The following is a 17107-nucleotide window of genomic DNA, read 5'->3' as shown; positions in this document are numbered from 1 at the left end:
TCAGGAAAAAAAAGTTACATGCTGAGCAATGAAATTGAATTTTTTTGACTTTTGAAGGAGACCTATCCATTTCATTCCAGTCTTCCCTATTTTTAAGTTAAAAAAATAGTAATCTACAAAATATTTTGTTAAATCTGTGGAACTCTGTAGGGGTCCAGGGAGTAGAGTGACATTTCTTTCCTGAGTTACATGAATAACTCATCGACTGGCCCCATTCTTATTTTGCTCCAATGAAATAACAACAGAGAGACTTAAAAAAAGTAATTCTCTGTCCACTACAATCTCTCATGCTTGTTTTAAAATTATTAATCATGACCAAAACATGTTTACTGTACAAGACTAGAGTTATCCAGTGACTTCAGGCTTGCAGCTTGTATTTAGACATGACTTTCTTTGTGTTGGGAGGAATACTCTATTACAAAATAGGTGGCTATCAGAAGGCAACTTTGTTATGGAAAAACTAGCCTGAGTAGAAATTTTGGCCTTAAAAAAACTTCACAATCAGCAATAACAGATGTCATCAGAAGCACTGTTGTTTGGGACACAATTTATTATACCATAAAAAAACTATTCATTAGAATATTGGTCCCATTTCAATCAGTAAACACCCATATGAATTAAAACATGTAACATAAAGATTAAAAATGTAGCAAGGTATTCCTTTTTATTGAGACATTCTGGACCCTTTTTCTAGACTACCCAATAGTTAGCTTTCTCCATAAATGTTATATCAATCACTTTGCATCTCTTTTGTTCTTTGAATATGACCATCACCAGTAGGCTGGTGGAGCTCACTGTTGTACTATGAGACTCCATTACTCTTTTGCAAATGTCTGCACATGTAAACACTGTGATTTTAATACCCAGGAAAAAACTGTAAGTTAAATTATAACAAAGGGCAAAGTTCTGGAAGGAAATCAACCTCTCAGAATGATTTTTGAATGTTTTCGCTACAAGTTGGTATTCCCTCCCTAGGGCTTCTGATGTCTTTCTGTTGCCCCAGGATGTCCTCTGTGGTACCCAATCTACATCTTCTCTTCCTGAGAAGTTCCCCTGCTCTGGACCTTTATAACATCTCTTTCATGTTCTGTTCTTGCCTACATCCTACAAAGTTATTCTTTGGACTATATCCATTTATACATTTTTAATTCACTCACAGATCACTAGTTTATGCCTCGCAAAACAAAGTTACTAACCTACATGTGATTATCTCTCACAATAGCTTTTGAAGTATAGTTAAGTTTATAATCTAAGTATGTCTCTAATGGTGAAATATCACATATTAATAAGTGAGCAAGATATTCTTGGGCAAGAAAACTTTCTTGAAATCTTGAAAATAATCAGTTATGGCTATACAATCTAGATGTATTTAAAACTAGCCTTTAAAAATGACTTTCCTGAGGTGTTACTTACATATCACTAAATTTCCATATTTTAAGTGTACAAACTAATTATTTTACTCACTTTACACAGAGGTATAACCATCACCACAATCCAATATTCATAGCATCATGATTCATAGTAGACAAAAGAACTGGAACAAGTCAAATGACCATCAACAGAGAAATGGATAAATAAGCAAACAAAATTTGTCCTTTTAATGAGATCACTGCCAGTTTCATGAAATCTTAAATCCAGTTGATATTACTTATTACTTATTTACTTGTTCTTGGATTTGAAAAAAAAATTTATAAACAGTTAGAAATTCTCCTAATCAGAGTGATAAGTTTGTACTGAAAGAAAAGACAGGTTTGCAAAGTCAAATGTCACTAAAAAAGCAGTAGAAGATGATTTGACTCTACATGTCACTAATTTCATTTACATAATGACTGTATTGTTATTTTATATAACTAAGATAGCTTATTTTTTCAGTGAGCACCAGTCCAGTTACCCAGAATAAGACTCTAGAAAATTGATTTCTTTAGAACCATGTCATAATGGTTCCAAAAATACAAAACCCAGCTATGTGGTCATCCAATTATTTCTAGACAGAATACTATTTATGCTTTGAAAACTTAAATGATTCATAGTTGGCAAAGGAAGAGATGATGGAAATAAATGTAGTACTGGAAAATAATTTTATGTGTCTTATAGGATCAAATTCTAATAAATTACTGTAATTTGAGTGCTACTAGCCCCACTCTGGGAAAATCCTTTTCATCAAAATCTGACCAAATTTTGGCTAAGAAGGCAGATTTTATTGGATACATTATGGGTCTTTCCATTAGAAAGAAACAAAGATTACAAAGACTTCAATTGTTATATGCTCCATTTCTCCCACATCCAAAAATACATGTCAGATAACTTATATTAAAGTAGAAAAACCCACTGGAAAATACTTTTACCTCAACATGGAATGGCTTATATCTCTACTATCTCTTTACTGAAAACCAGATGAATCAAAAACTGAGCTTAATATTATTTATATTTTTCATTGTCAATTTTAAACCTTCTCAAAACTCTGTTTGACATCAGCAAAATGAAAAGGGAGCCAACCATATGGGAAAATATATTCGCTAATGATACATCAGATAGAGGTTTGATCTCCAAGATATATAAAGAACTCACTCAACTCCACTCCAAGAAGATAAACGACCCAATCAAAAAATGGGCAAAGGACCTGGGCAGATGCTTTTCCAAGGAGGAGATACAGAGGGCCCAGAGGCATTTGAAAGGATGCTCAGCATCACTAGCCATCAGAGAAATGCAGATCAAAACCACCATGAGGTACCACCTCACACCGGCCAGAATGGCCATCATAAACAGATCAACAAACAACAGGTGCTGGCGAGGCTGTGGACAAAAGGGAACCCTAGTCCACTGTTGGTGGGAATGCAGACTGGTGCAGCCACTATGGAAAGCAGTGTGGAATTTCCTCAAAAAGCTGAAAATGGAACTACCTCTTGATCCAGTGATTCCCCTGCTGGGACTATACCCTAAGAACACCAAAACGCCAATACAAAAGAACCTATGCACCCCAATGTTCATAGCAGCACAATTTACAATAGCCAAGTGTTGGAAGCAACCTAAATGCCCATCAGTAGATGACTGGATCAAAAAATTATGGTACATATACACAATGGAATACTACGCAGCAGAAAGAAAAAAGAAGTACTAAACTTTGCGACAGCATGGATGGAACTGGAGAGCATCATGCTAAGCGAAATAAGCCAGGGGGCGAAAGACAAATACCATATGATCTCACCTATAAGCGGAACCTAACCAACAATGCAAAGAAGCAAGGAAAATATGACCAGCAACACTGAAAGGAAAAGAAATCAACAGAGACAAGAGGGAAGGGGGGGGCAGGGAAAGGGAAGGGAAGGGGAAAGTCAAGGAACATATAGCAAGGACTCACGGACAAAACCAAAGGGAAAGAGCTGAGGGAGGGAAGGTGGGAGGGGGCAAGGGAAAGAGGTGGGGGGAAGGCAGAGACAAATGTATTTAAAAAGTAAATAAATTAATTTTTTAAAAAAAGTATTTAAAAAATAAATAAATAAATAAATAAATGCTTGAAAAGAAAAAAAACAAAAAACAAAAACAAAACTCTGTTTGAGTATCAAATGGCACTTTGTTGTGTGCATCAAAACTAACCAAAAGTAAATCTACTCTAATCAGGGAATGATTTTATTCTTAACCATTTTAAATCATGGCATCTGGTTTACCTCTCTAAAAAATCTATTTGATTAAATATTTTCTGGTGAAGAATTAATCACTATTGGAATAAATGATTCTGCCCCTAAGTAATGTCAATTGGTGCTTTTCATTAAAATTTATTAAAGCAGTGATTTAAAGAGAATAGCATGCCTATTTTGCTAATATATTCATCTCCCTATGGATTGTCAAAAGCAAAATTATTAACATTATAAATATATTAAAAAAACAAAAGTATATGGCTCCTCTCAAAATTTATGCCTGGTAGTTAATCCATTACCCTTATAATTTTATGAAGAGTTCCTAACAAATTTTTTACAATTAACCAATCAATTTTTGAGACTAATCTGGTCAATCTCTGGCCCAGTCTTTCTCTGGCCCATAATCTTATAAAAATCACAGAGTAAAGAGACCAATAAGACCCCTGGAATGCCCATCATCCTTGCGGCATTGATTTGTAGAGAAGTTTACAGAAGTGCCAAGATTGGAGGCTGCAGGCACAGTTTCCATTAACTTTCTCTTAGGAGCTAACTACATGGATGTCTGTTATAATCAACTCCCATGTCCTCCCCGCCTCCCGGAGGGAGACTCCAGGACATGAATTTTTGCTATTAAAATAAAGGTATTCTCGCCTAAGTTACAAAAAAGTATGAGAAATGACATCAAAGAATAACCTAGACTAAGACTAATTTATGTCAAACAAATAATAATAAAACTTTACTTGTTATTAAAAGAATAGAAGTATTTATTATTTTGAATGCTTTTGAATTGCATTATTATATTTTTAATACCACAAGATAATTTTTAATAAATTATTTCCTTGGTATGAGATGGTAGAAAGAATATATATTGGTTTCCATCGCTGGGCCCTGTAAAGGACTATTGAAACTCTGGTAATTTCCTATGATAAAAGCACTAGAAGCTTCTTTTTATCAACTATCTGGCCTTGGACCCAAGTTCCTGACACAATGCTCCTCCAACCCTTGTAATTTTGTGAGTGATAATCTTTTGTTCTATTGAGGTGACTCTGAATGAGCTCCTGGATGGCTCCAGCATTAGGGTTGGTCACTGAAAAAAGCAAATCATGATTAGAAGTCAAGAATTTTCATCCCCATTGCCCATTCTCTTCAGGAGAGAGAAGAGCTGGAAATGACTACATTATAAAGCCTCCATAGTAAATACCAAAAGTATGGGGTTCAGAGAGCTTCAAGGTTGTGAAACACATCCACACTGGGATTGTGACACACCCCAACTCCACAAGGACAGAAGCTCCACTCTGCTAGGGACCTTCCCAGACCTCACCCTGGCTAACTCCTCCTCTGGCTATTCATCTGTATCCTTTATCATATTCTTTGATAAACTTATAAGCGTAAGTGTTTCCCTGAGTATGTAAGCTACTCTAACAACTAACTAAACCCAAGAAAAGGACCTTTGAAACCACCTATCTATTGCTGGTTGGTCAGAAACACAGATGATAACTAGGGCTTGCAATTGGCATCTGAAATCAAAGCCTTGTGGGATAGAGCTCTTAATCTGTAGGATATGGCCATCTGAGACAATTCAGTTAAATTATAGGACACCCAACTTGTCTCAAAGACTTGCTTACTGTGGTGAGAGATCAAGGGAACCCACACATTTGGTGACTAAAAGTGTCAGAAGTGAAGTGTGCTGGGTGAGTGTGGTAGTACTGTGAAAGTAAGAGACATACACAGGGAAGGGAAATATAGAAGGTGGAAAAATTAGTGTTTTTTTCTTTTTACTTGGTTTCTATCAAAATAATATTCACCTCATTTTGGAGACAAGCAGTAGAGAACACTTTACCTTTAGATCTTCAAATGATACTGTTACAAAAGGTTGCAATATTTTTAAAACCCTTTGAAAGTAAAGTTCTCTTGAATTAGATCAATAGCTGATAAGAGAGTATAAGGGGGATAAATGGAAATGGGAAAAATACAATAAAAAATAAATCAAGAAAGAAAAAAATTGATATAAAAAGATATTGCTGTAAATGTCTATTGTATACAATTTCTGTCTCTATGTACCTAGTGTATTCTGCTAACACTTATAGACACATTTTATGTTTGGTAGCAATGTTAAGTGATATAAGAGGCAGACTATGTTACAATTCTTTTGTGCTTATGCCTTAAGGTGGCTTCAAATTATACTATATTCCTTCTTTAGATAATAGTAACACAAATTCTTTTTCTAAATAATGACTTGTTAAAAGTATTTTGGTAAACATAAAAACCTCACATTAACAGAGGTAACAGTCAAAAAAAATTTTAGCATAGGTTGCATATATCTGAGAGCTACTTTCATTACTAGTATGTGTTGAAATGCAAAAAAATTAAAACACTGTAAATTTGCATATATTGCATTTATATAATAAAATGCACGATTTTTCATTTATTTTCAGTTACAATATAGAAATCATTAAACAAAGAAATATAAGAACATAAAGAATGATTTTTTCTTTTCAAGTAACAGAAACATGGCTATTGCTAAAAAATACAGCAAAAAAGTATTTAATATTAATTAATCAGAATCTTCAATAGTTGGCTTTGCAAAACATTTGCAATATTGCTTTGCCCAATATTGGTCATCACAAACAATATTGCTATGCCCAAGGCATAAATAGTTTCACAATACTTAAAAAGTTATTTTGAAAAGTAACTCATATTAAATGCACAGCACCTAAAATATCTTTTTCCGCTTGTCAAAGGAGCCATATCTATGTCGTCATTAGAAGTTTCTTCAGTTTGCATTTGAAACTGATGATGTTTCAGGTATAAAGAATTATGCACACTTGCAGGGATTTCTGAAAGCTTTCTTATTTGTTCTGACACTAACTGTAACAAGACTTAGTAAATATTCTGCACCTTATTTTCACATTGCTGTTCAGCATATGAATAGTCTGAGCATTTATTTCTGCAATATTCATAATTGTGTAGAATACAACCATAGGTTATCTTCTGGTGTTCCTGGCCACTTTACATGTACCTCTCATTTGGTCCACAGTGTCAACTCCTGACTGCGTTTGGTTGTAATATTCTATTATGTCAGGTTTTTGCGAATCGAAATTTACGGCATCATCAAAATGCATACTTGACAGGAAAATTACTTTTTTTTCCCGTTTGGGTATATGAAATACAAGTGTGCAATCTGAATCAAAAGCAAATAAGTTGGACTTTTCAGGCCTGTTTTTAGAAGACACAAATTCAGAGGGTAGTTGGGGTTATTCTTATGAACAGTACTAGGTAAGAAAGTTTCTTCTTTTTCATGTCAGAGATAAGATTGATATCAGAGAACCAGTTATCTGCTGTAATATTTCATCCTGATGAATAAGTAGCTTCTGAAATTCTCTTAATTACATCTGCTTGTTTATTACCGATCAAGTAAGAACCATTGGGCTTACCAGCCTATATTTCAAGATTTTCTGTGTAAAGTACTTTTGGTTCTATCATAGCAAACTTTTTTTATACCATATTTGCTGGTCTTAGATGGAATGTATTGTCTAAACCTACATTTGCCTCTAAATCCAGGTAATATTTTGTCTGTACTTACGTTCTGTCCCACAGAGTAACATAATTTACAATTTTCTATAAATGCTGAGAAAATGTTTCTCACAGCCACTAATTTGTCCACTTTAGGCATTCTAAGTGAGTGAATTTGTTATCAAAACTGATACAATTATAAATTTATCTATGCCTTCATAAAGATGTTGTAAGTCTAAAAGTTCATTCCCACTACCATCTGCAGCCCATAAATCCTGCAAATTTAGCCAATTGCTGTGATATAAATCAGCTAGGTATAAGAAGCTTAAAAATGCTTTCATTTTTGTTTTGTCTATACATTTAGCATCTCTTTCTTGTGAATATTAGCTTGAGATATAATCAGTGTATTTATTTACATATAATAAGATTAGATCTAAAATATCATTTGTGATAAAGCAGATTTAGGTTCCAAGTTCCAGCTCGGCATTTTTTGCGTTTGATCGAACTAACGGAAGTTGACACAAAACATTCTAATTTGTCTCCTTGCTGGATTTTTCCTTCATTTTGATTCTTTATCCTTCCCCAAAAATAACCTTCATTCATATATAATTAATCCTTACTTTCTTCACTAAAAATATCTTGCCCAGTATCTGATCTTCTGAACTATTTCCCCATAATTTCCATCTTCTAAATCACTTTCATTTTCACATTTCACTCTATCATTCTCATTATTAGATTCAAGTAGCATTCACTGAAGTTCTTCAACATCTCTTGGATTATCTAATCAATATATTTTTCAGCCATTTTCAATGGTAAGTGAAAAAAAAGCACACAACACTAACTTTGAAGTGACTTCAGAGTTTGCAGTATCTCTCATATATTTGTTCACACACCCTTGTGAAACATGTATTATTATCAAACTGGTGGCTTAAAAGTTATGGCTTAACATTAGTCACTTATAAAGGTTGCAGCTAGTCATGACCTCGAACCTATACATCTGATATATAAAATATTTAACAAAAGAATTTGTCTGTATCTCTCAGATCAGCCCCTACCTTCCAAGATTAAAAAGGGTAGAATAACATAATGGCAGAAATTTGACCCTGACATCTTGCAATTTAGTGTAAATATAGCGTATACAGAATCAACAGTATTTCTGGAGATGCTTGTTTGACATTTTTTGTAATTGTAATACCACTTACTTTTCTCACTCTAAAATGATTTTTCATAGGATGATATTGTCCATCCTATGTGGGATAGATGATTCTGATTCCCTATCATTTAGATTATTTCTTCTCATAGCAGTGTTAGGTTTTCTAAGCCACCTGTGCCCACTGAGAAACATGCCTTTTATCCACTTATTATTCATAGAAATATTTATTAAGCATTGTTTATATGTGAGAAACTGTGCCAAAAGTTGGGCAAGACACTAAGATAAACACAATATTCTCCCTGCCACCAAGAAGCCTAAAATATTTTAAGGGAGGTTAGGCAATGCTCAGATAAACTCCAGACAAAGTGATTAGTGATAGATGTCATGTGAGTGGGACAACATAGAGCCCCAAGAGTTCAGAACGGAAGTATCATTATTTCTGGAAGGCAATATTGAGTCATATGTTTGTTTCAATAAACTCTTATAGGAATACAATTTGTGTTCAAAATAGTACTATTATTTAACCAATTAAGTTATGGAAACAAAAATGTAAAAAAAACTCAATGATCTCTTAAGAAATACAGATGCCTATTTACTTTTCAGACTGCACTTAGCCATATCATGCAAGCAAATGTATAACAATGAAGTCTTCCCAATGTCTGGCTGATTTCAATTACTGCAATGTAAATCTACAGCAGGAATTTCTGCAGAAGGGGAAAACATTTGGTCAGCATTCTGAAACAGCCTTCTATTTTGTAGCTAAATTGCCCTCACTCCCAACTTATCTCCATAATCACATTCTATATTCATTTAATTACTATTGTCACTTTCCCTCAACCACTTTCTTAAATCCCCTGATACCTCTCTTAAAATTTAGTGACTGAACATAATATACTAAAATTCTAATAAGAGGCTGTGTGTCCACTAGTAATGTCAGAATCATTGTAAAACACAACTTTTTTAAAACTGCATTTGGATTTCATCTCCTAGTTGTATAGCCTGTAAAAATCATATAAAGACAAAAAATACTTATTTATAGTATTGTATAATATTAATGTTTTCTCAATAAATATGTAATAAGAAAATAGTTCAATTGTGTTGTGTGCATATTAAAATGAATGAGATACATCTATATATGGTAACATGGAGAGATCTTCAACACATAGAAAACAATGTATATTTTGTAGAGCTCTATGTGTGTTTGTACATGGAAAAAGCCTGTGGGATATTTACCAACCTATTAATATTGCTTCCCTGTGGAAAAGAAAGTGAGGTTGAGAGAGAGGATGAACAGTGACTTATTTTTACTTTAGTATTTGTAGATTGTTTGACCATTTTACATTAAACTTGTATTTTTTAGGTTGTATTTCATAAAAATTTAAGTACTTAATTTAGAATAAGACTTTTAATTTTCAGATTAAGTTGCAGTTTACTGTTTGTAGACTAAAATATGTATATACACACACACATACACATGCACACACACTCAATAGCTTAAAATTGAATCAGTGAGCAAATATTTTAAATAATTCATTAATTTTTTCATTAATGAAGTTTAATGAATTCATTAAAACTTAGGAATATTTTCAAAGCAGAATTGCTTTGTCACTCTAGATTTTTCTAATTCTCTAAAGAAAGATTTTCAATATAAATTGAGTGGTGATTAAAGTAGGATCAGGTTAATTGAATAAAACCTAAATTCACTTTAAAAAGGTAAGTACATATTGGAAAGTCACTTTTTTAAACAGTTCACAGATTCTTCTGAATATACAAAACTTGTTCAAATGCTGATCCTTTTAAGAAACCAGGGTATGAGAGTTGGGAGAAGGAGGTGTGTAAAGAGGAGAATGAGAAACAATTGAGAAGATGGTATGACTGACATCTGAGTATCTTAACACTTCTGAACAGTCAGTTTAGGTCCAATCCTTAGTGGATATTAATTGATTTGAGGTGTTGAGTCAGAAGAGTAGAGCAAATCATGTATCCTTTTCTTTCCTTTCTTAAAAAAATATTATTTATTGATTTGAGAAAGAGGAAGAAAGAGAGAAAAATAGAGAGAAACATTGATTTGTTGTTCCACTTATTTATGCATTCATTGGTTTATTCTTGCATGTGCCTTGTCTGGGGATTGAGCTGGCAACTTGGCATATCAGGATGACACTCTAACCAAATGAGCTACGTGGCCAGGGCCAGGTATCTTTTTTAATTTAGGAAGATATCTTGACTATAAAGATGCTAAATGGCATTAGCACAATTCTCTTCTTGGGTGATTGTAGTTTGGTAGTAGAAGTAGCCTCAGCCCAAAACCAAGAAGTATAAGCATTGACTGCCATACCAAAGCAAGCATCGGGCAAAATGGAAGATGGGCAAGATATCTAATGATATCATTGTAGAACCCTTTTGTCAGCTAGAGTGAAAATCCTGGACAACCACACAAACACAATTACATAGTAAGTTTTCTATCCCAGATAAGAATCAAAAGAAAAAAAATACTATGGTACCTATGTTTCTTATTTCTTCAAATCTTCATTTTTTTTATTGATCATTCCTTATTCAACAGTTATTTAATTAATAATTTTACTTAAATAAAAAAGGTATTATTATAAAGAAAATACATGTCCTTTTTATCAACTAATTTCTGCATCTTACCCACCTGCGTTTGGAGAAGAATTAAATTACAAGTATATGGGACATAATATGGCACCATTACCAGAGAATCAGTGCTCTAACTTCCAGACAAGGCATTGAGAGAAACAAACCTTTCTTCAAAGTCAGCTGCCGTTTGAAGATCTGCATGCTCAGACATCCACATGATTGTCATATGGCTGCTTATTAACCACCACCAAGGCATGGTCTGAGTGATTCTGAGCAATAAAGTAAATGAGTCATTTTGTTTGGTGTCTTTGCAACCAGTATACACCTCTACAGCATCCATTAGCTTTTCTGTTAACAGAGGGTCGGGGTAGGGCACCCTGGTGACCATAAAGCTTTGGCAAAATTAGGTTTAGTCTCTAAATATCTGAGAAAACCCACACCTGCTTATTGGGATAATTTAATCAAATTTTTATCAACATTACTGTACATGGTATTGGAGAAAAGGTTTGAGCAAAAGTCTTGCTATTTTGTCACTACTGAAAATGGATTTTATACATGAGCAATCACAGACACCCAAATGTCGCCCAATTCAATCCAATTTTGATCAACTTTATGACAAACCATGGTGGAAAAGAGGAAGCTAATTCAAGGCTCCTGCTGTCTTATCACTGCTTCAAAAGGAAATTATAGTAAAGATTTATTACAAGTAACCAAGGCTATTTAATAAAAATAAGGTAAAATAACTTAAATATGAATTTTTAAAGCTAACTTGGTTCTTTTTTAAAGAAGAGGTAGAATAAAGCAGTTGCTTATAACAATCATACAGCTGTAAATGAAGAAGTCAGTTACTGATACTATGGAATGAAACAAATCCATTTTTAGTACTGGGGAAAATGAAGGTTATGATAAAGATGTTGCTCCTGAACTTCTAGTCAAGGTGGAGGCATAGGTAAGCATGACTCATCCTTTCACAACTACAGGAAAAATTACAACTTCACTACAAAACAAATATCACCCAGAATTGTCAGAAAATTGAGCTGTATGGAAATCTGACAACCAAAAACTTAAAGAAGCTACATTCACCTAGATAGGTACGAAGGGCGGAGACATGGAGATGTGCAGAGAGGTGTGGAGAGGCACAGAGATGCACTGTGGCAGTGCGACATGTCTGTAGAGACATGAAAGAGCTGTTCCAAAGCCAGGTATGGTGGATAAAAATTGGAAGGGATCCCAGCCCCAGACCAGACCACCCAGCCCAGGGCTCCAGCACCAAGAAGGTAAGTCCCCATAATTTCTGGTTGTAAAAATAAGTGGGAGTTGGGACAGCAGAAGAAACTGCAGGATTCTCAGGAGATTCCTCTTAGAGAGCTCCCAATGGACTCAGGACTTCGCAGTCTCACCCTCTCTGGGATTCAGCACCAGGGCAAGAGCTAGAAGGGCACCATTGGCATATGGGGAGAAACTGAGTGACTGGTAATAGGGTGAGTGCCAAAAGATAGCTTCCTCCTGGACAAAACTCCAGAGGCCAAGCAGCAGCATTGTCCCTTCTCCAAGCCCTCCCCACACAGAGCCAGAGAGTGGTGACAGGAGCTGCCCCACCCTGACAGTTACCTAAGACTCTACCCAATAGGTGTGCTTTTCTGCAATAGGCCACCCTACTAAGACAGGGAGTCAAAGCAACTCTACCTAATACACAGAAACAAACAAGGGCAGGCTGCCAAAATGAGGAGACAAAAATATATGGCCCAAACGAAAGAAAAGAACAATACTCCAGAAAAAAGAACTAAACAAAATGGAGATAAGCAACCTATCAGATGCAGAGTTCAAAACACTAGTTATCAAAATGCTCCATTAACTCACTGGGTACTTTAATAGCATAAAAAAGGCCCAGGCAGAAATGAAAATTGCATTAAGTGAAATAAAAAGCTATGGGGAACCAACAGTGGAGGGAATGGAGCCAAGAATCAAATCAACGATTTGGAACATAGGGAAGAAAAAAGCATTCAATCAGAAAAGCAAGAAGAAAAAATAATTTTTTAAAAACTATGTGCTAAGAAGCCTGGGGGAACTTCAACCATACCAACATCAGAATTGTAGGAGTTCCAGAAAGAAAAGAGGAAGAACAAGAAATTGAAAAAACTTATCTGAAAAATAATGAAACTTCCCTAATTTGGGGAAGAAAATAGACATACAAGTACAGGAAGCACAGAAAGTCCCAAACAAGATGGACACAAAGAAGGACCACACCAAGACACATCATAAAATGCCAAAAGTTAAAAATAAAGAGAGAATCTTAAAAGCAGCAAGAGAAAAGTAGATAATTGCCTTATGGGAACTACAAAGAATTTCTCATAAGACTATCAGCTGATTTCTCTAAAGAAATTTTAGGCTAAAAGAAACTTTCAAGAAGTGTTCAAAGTGATGAAAAACAAGGATCTACAACCTAGATTACTCAATTTAGGTGACCCATCATTTAGAATGGAAGGGCAGATAAAGTGTTTCTCAGACAAAGTAAAGCTAAAGGAGTTCATCATCACCAAGCCATTGTATGAAATTCTAAAGGGAATTATAGAAAAAAAGGAAGAAGATCAAAACTATGAACATTAAAATGGCAATCAATTCACAACTATCAAAAATTGAATCTAAAAATAAACTAAGCAAACAAGCAGAACAGGAACAGAACCATATATGGAGATCAGTTGGAGGGTTATCAGTTGGAAGGGAGACTGGGGAAAAAGGTGCAGGGGTTAAGAGGCACAAATTCATTCGTACAAAATAGATAGGGGGGTGTTAAGAACAGTATAGGAAACAGAGTTGCCGAAGAACTTATATGAATGATCCATGGACATGAACTAAGGGGAGATCGCTGGAGGGAATGGGGGTACTATGTGGAAGGGTGCAAATGGGGAAAAACTGTGACAACTATAACAGCATAATCAATAAAATACAATTTTTAAAAATGTTGCTCCTGTAATGCTAACCTGCAACACACAAGCAATTGATTGTGTTTCACTATTAGTGTAGAACCTAAAATAAACATGGAATTTATCATGGTAAAGTAGAGTTTTGGACTGTGAATCCAGAGTTCTGAAAATAACATGCATGTAAATTCAATTTAACAAATGTTTCATAACCACAGAGGTGTTTTGTTTTCTAAATATGTTCCAAACCTTGTGAGACACTTTTCATCAAAAATTACCCTCAGTTTATGTTATAGCCATTGCCTCCAATTTTTTTAAAGCTCCAACAATTTAAATTCAGTTTGAATCTCGATTGAGTAAAATTTTACAGTATTTTTAAAGGTTGGAAGAGATAAGAGCTACTGCAAACACCTCTCTCATTATTTCCTAAGTGACATTCAGTTTCTAAACCATGAAAGTAAATAAACCATGTGAAGCTGGAATTCACAAAGGAAGGTTATGAAAAAAATGGGATTACTTGACACTAGTTCCATGAACCTGTGATCTAGCAAAACTTCCAGAGAACACAGCCTGTTTTACAAAAATAACAGTTGTAAAAATGATTCAGGGAAAATACCTTTAACCTTTCTACTGTAGAAACTCCAAACTGCAGGAAAAAACAGATACTTCGAAACATGGGATTAGGAGGTAGTTATACTGAAAAGCTACACACACACTTCTGCCTCATAGAGGATTCCAATCAGTCTTTAAAGGGAGAAAATTGGCAGGTATTTGTATTTAAAAAATTAGGAAAATATAATTTGTAAACTCACATGTATTCAAAATGAAAATTTACCATTTATTTTTCATTCATTTACACTTAACTAATTATTAAAAATTTTCCTGCCAGCAAAGGAGATAGGGACTTTTCAAAATAAACATTTAAGACTTTATGTTTGCAACCCAGCAGAAGAGGACAAGTGTTTGGATCAGCAAGTATGACCTTCCCTAACATAGTTTTTTTTCCTTACACTTCAAGACAATACAGTAAATTATTTTTTCATGTAAATTTGAAATGATAATCTACTAAAAAAATAAGCACTTGCCGTATTCTAATCTTCATTATCTAATTTGGCAAGTGACATTTTACATACTCCAATTTGGGTACACATACATTTACAAAGAGAAAGACTTTTGTAGGCAATACAGAACATTTAGGAAAAAACAAATGAATAATTAAACACTGGATATCCATGCTGCATCAGAAGAAAATATTCTGACTTATACAAGGTATGAAGTAGAAATATTGATATGACACACGGATAACACTTTTTAAAAAATATTCTATCGCTTAGATCCCATGCAATGTTGCGGTTGCTATAGTAACTGCATTTTTTTTTTGTTCAGCAGGAAAATACTTATGTACAGAATGTCTACATTTGCTCCCCAAATTCTCTGTGAAAATTATCCCAAATGAAAGTGATGAATTAAAATTCTCAGTAGATAAGCAGTTCTTGCCCCTTAATTTAAAAATATACCATCAAATAATGTTATCAACCACATTTTTTATACAAATATTTTTGCTTTTCATAAACTTCACCATCTTATAAACAGAAATTGCTGAGCTAGAAAGAATTTTTAACTTCTCATAATTTGCTAACTTGTGTCAAGTACCATATGCTAAAAAGATTAATTACTTTAATCAATTGCAAAACGTTAAATAAAAATTATAAACATTTTTTAAAGCCCAGTTTTAAAACTCGGTGGGCTGGTTTCCACCCTCCCTCATAAGGACTCTTACAAACCTTTTTAATGGTACACATGTTGAATAAATACTTCAACATTACATTTGCCAACAAAGTTCTAAAATCAACTATATAAATATCATGATCTTTAATGCTATTGTCATATAAATGAAGAGCGTTTCTTGAGTCTATTTGGTTAGAATAGTGAGCTTACTTTGTTTTCTCCAGAGAAGAAAGAAGAGTAGTAAACCATTTTTGCAGAATGTCATTCTCCCACAGCAGTTTATGAAAGAAACATCTGTGACAAAAATCTCTAATGCTTTCCTCAAAACCACAGCTGACAGTAAAAGAGCACTGCTAAAAGTAGCAAATCAATCCCACTCCACCCTTCCCAGAGCATGACACCTAATTTGCTATGTATCACATGTATTTTCCTCACATGTGCTGAGACTGTGACATTGATGTGGGGCTTTCATCCAAGCCTCAGCTGAATAAACACTTGGGCCATACAGTGGGCAAACTGGCATCCTTAAAAAATCTTCTGTCCTCAGCAAGTTAGCTTCACCTCAGGGAAGCATTTTCTAAGTTTTCGTTTGCAATTTGGATACAAAAATGGAATCTCTGAACACTGTTTGGAAAACCTTAAATCACCTGATACACATAGAGCACATTCTGTATTTTTTAAACCAGTTTTCTTGGTGTAATTTTTATGTAACTACCTGAAAACATACACAAATCCAAAATACAAAACTGAATAATTGTATGTAAGAATTCTAATCAAATTCATTCAAGTAATTTAAAACAGAAGTATAAGAAATAACCACATTATGTAAATTTTCAACATGTAATTTTTTTAGTAAACATTTTAAGGATGTATGAAGTACATCTCAAAACACTCAAAAATCTTCAGCATACAGCTTGATGCATCTCACAGAGTGAACACATTTGTGACCAAGTGGAGAACATTATCAACACCACAGAAGCTCCCATTTTATGTCCCTGAAACACATACGATCTCTTTTAAATTTGATGCTAGAATCTTTAACACATGGGAAAACCCCTTTTAAATGATATTGAGCCAATAGTAAAAGGTCTAGTGGAAAGTCTGATATCAAGGTCCCTTGTGATTAATGAGGATATGTCTCTTTTTTGTATGTCTTCTGTGTGGGTAAGCAAGTAATTTATTTTCCTCCTCCAACAATCAGGGAAATCACCAATTACATTACCCCCAAATTATCTTAATTTTTTTTTGTTATTCCATTGAAGTTTTGTAAAATTACAGGGGTGGAAAAAGAATACAGGGGTTTTTGCCATCTTTATCATGAACTGTTTTGATTGCTTTATTTCCCTTCATCCAAAGAATTTTATGTAAATTTATTTTTTCAATTTAAATTATACTGATAAGGAAGAATACTTATACTATAATTTCTTCTATCTCTTGAATTTTTTAATATGATAATTTCCAAAGCAAGAAAAATCTTTTCTTAAAAACCTAAAATTAATATAGAGTATATTCTGTGATGCTCTTTTTTTGATCAGTAATATTTTCTAATTTTTATTGTATTT

This window comes from Pteronotus mesoamericanus, unplaced genomic scaffold (genome assembly GCF_021234165.1).
Source record: "Pteronotus mesoamericanus isolate MK-2021 breed Mesoamerican mustached bat unplaced genomic scaffold, CSHL_Meso_final contig_82, whole genome shotgun sequence".
In the NCBI taxonomy this organism is placed as follows: Eukaryota; Metazoa; Chordata; class Mammalia; order Chiroptera; family Mormoopidae; genus Pteronotus; species Pteronotus mesoamericanus.
Note: the sequence above shows the minus strand (reverse complement) of the source record.